The sequence below is a fragment of the Mirounga leonina genome, unplaced genomic scaffold, assembly GCF_011800145.1.
Source record: "Mirounga leonina isolate KUSES-001 unplaced genomic scaffold, KU_Mleo_1.0 Mir_55, whole genome shotgun sequence".
Classification (NCBI taxonomy): domain Eukaryota; kingdom Metazoa; phylum Chordata; class Mammalia; order Carnivora; family Phocidae; genus Mirounga; species Mirounga leonina.
In genome coordinates, this window is record NW_023270816.1 from 9,670,998 (window position 1) to 9,673,144 (window position 2,147).

The 2,147-nt window shown below is 53.1% G+C and overlaps 1 long non-coding RNA gene across 1 annotated transcript in view; it reads right to left on the bottom strand.

Annotated features, from left to right (window-relative positions):
* Nucleotides 1-1,293: 1,293 nt before the first annotated feature.
* The window catches only part of LOC118001944, a 1,143-nt gene continuing 289 nt past the window's right edge, over nucleotides 1,294-2,147 (bottom strand). Inside the window, exons 2-3 of the long non-coding RNA XR_004676891.1 lie at nucleotides 1,465-1,578; nucleotides 1,294-1,368 (exon numbers count right to left, since the gene is read on the bottom strand). This is a non-coding gene — a long non-coding RNA (uncharacterized LOC118001944). The remainder of the gene's footprint in view (nucleotides 1,369-1,464; nucleotides 1,579-2,147) is intronic.

A 2,147-nucleotide genomic window follows, 5' to 3' on the forward strand; every position in this document is an offset into this window, starting at 1 on the left:
TTGGAACAAGATGACCTGCAAGAGCGGAGCCCAGGAGAAGAGGTGAGGCTCTGCCTGGGAGGGAGGCCCCGTCCTAACAGAACCTGAGGGAACCCCCTGGGGGAAGAGGCTGCGCTGGGAACTTGCTGGAATATGCCATGACCCCCAGCTCCTGACACAATGCACCCACAAGAGCAGGTTTAGCTCCACACGCCACCTGTACTACCAGGGACGCCTTCAACAAACACGAGAGCAACACCAAGAGAGAGGGTTCGGCTGGACCCGAGAAAACATGGTGTTTGCAAGTCTAAAAATGGTCAAATACGGCAATTTCATGTGATTCAACCTGATACGGAGAGAAGCCAGACAGAAGGGCGATTGGTGTGTTAGAAACAAGAATGAGCAGACAAGAAATACGTATATGGATTTGAAATGGTTTTCCTGAAGAAAAAGCCATGTCTACAGATTAAAGGGATACTCTCTCTTGTTCCAGAAAAGCTGTCACAAGCATTGGTCCCTGAGACCCACGCCAGTGATGTAACGGATTCCCAGGACTCATGCTGCCTCGTCTGAGTGTCCAGGCAGGAGGGCGGATGTCTGCGTCGGCTACCCAGGGGAAATGGGCCGGCCTCAGTCTGTCCCAGCAGCACTGGGTGCCAGAAGGTTCTGGAATAGTACCCTCGGGTCGGGCTACCCAAGAATCACGCGGCATCTCAACCACAGAAGACTTCAGCCAGCAGAGCACCCCCAAGCCTTCTCGAAGAAAATACTTGACGTCAAAAATTCAGCCATCCAGCAATTGAATCAGAAGTGTTTTAAAACTTAGGAGTGAAAGAGCTGGAATGAAAAGTCGCTGAACCTCCTTGAATGTAGAAAGGACCAGAACTGCATGCTGGGGCCACGGCGGGTGCAGAACACGCAAGCCTGGCATCACCCATGAAAGCTGGGGTGGCACGGTGGGGGATGGTGGTGCACGTGTGCAAAGGGGCATCAGTCAGCCTTCTTAAGGTTATGATGTCCAAGTTGTTAATTTTAAAAGAGAAACTTGACCTTAACCCCAATTTCTTAGCTTCATTCTTTTGATCCTTTAGGTTTTTAAGAACTAATATCACTTATTAAGAAAAACATGTATCAACATATATTTCCTTTCTTTTAATTTTCTTTGGTTCGTTACAAGCAATATGGAATCTATTAAGTGACATATTTTAAAAATCGCTGATCTTCTTTCTGTAAAATGATTTCCACCTACTCTCCGACGAGAACAGCTGCCTTGAGAAATCTCTGAAGCGTTGACCCAGCATGAGCAGCGGTCAGTATGAGGCGACGAGATTTGCCATGAATTTTTGCTTTGTCATCCTTAACGGCGACCTCATAAACGCAGTAGTTACTCTGGGAAGAGAAGGCCAGGGTACGGTAATGCCGGGGCCCTGGCCTGACCGCCTTGCTTACCCGGGCCTCTCCTGCAGGTACCATCCTGCTCCTTACCGTCTTGGCCGCTGAGGGCCGTAGTCCCTACTGCACCTGAGTTTAAACACAGCCTTGTCATCTCCGTCCAATTAAAATCATCGCAGAAGACACCTCGTAGTCAAAAATATCCTTCTGTTAAGCAAAAGATGGTCATTACCCCAGTGGGATAGTGATCAGTAGAGAGGTAGCCTGGCTAAATTAGAGCGTTTAGAACAAAACAAACCAAACCAAAAAAGGGCCTCTGGTAAAGTCATCATGATCCACCCCCAGCAGCCTGGCCCAGGAGCTTCCTGGGCCCCGTCCTCCCCTCTGCCTTCGCCCAGGTAACAGGTGAAGGTAGGCCTCCCACGGCGCTTGCGTGGAGGGCACTGCTTAGAGTGGGTGATGCGGGCGTGAGTACAGGGTGTGCAGCCCCGGAGGCCTGCAGAGCCCGGGTTCATGCAGGCTCTGCGTCCAGCGCTGGGCGCACCCAAGGAGCCGGGCAGGTGGCCAGACGGCGCAGATAGGCCACCATGTGCAACTCACACGCGGGCACCAGGTTTTCCTGCGGGGGCGGCCCAAGAGGGGTCCGGTGGGACGGGGGCGGTCCAAGAGGGGTCCAGTGGGACGGGGGCGGTCCAAGAGGGGTCCGGTGGGATGGGGGTTGGACGGGGCCGGTCCAGGAGGGGTCCGGTGGGGACGGGGCCGGTCCAGGAGGGGTC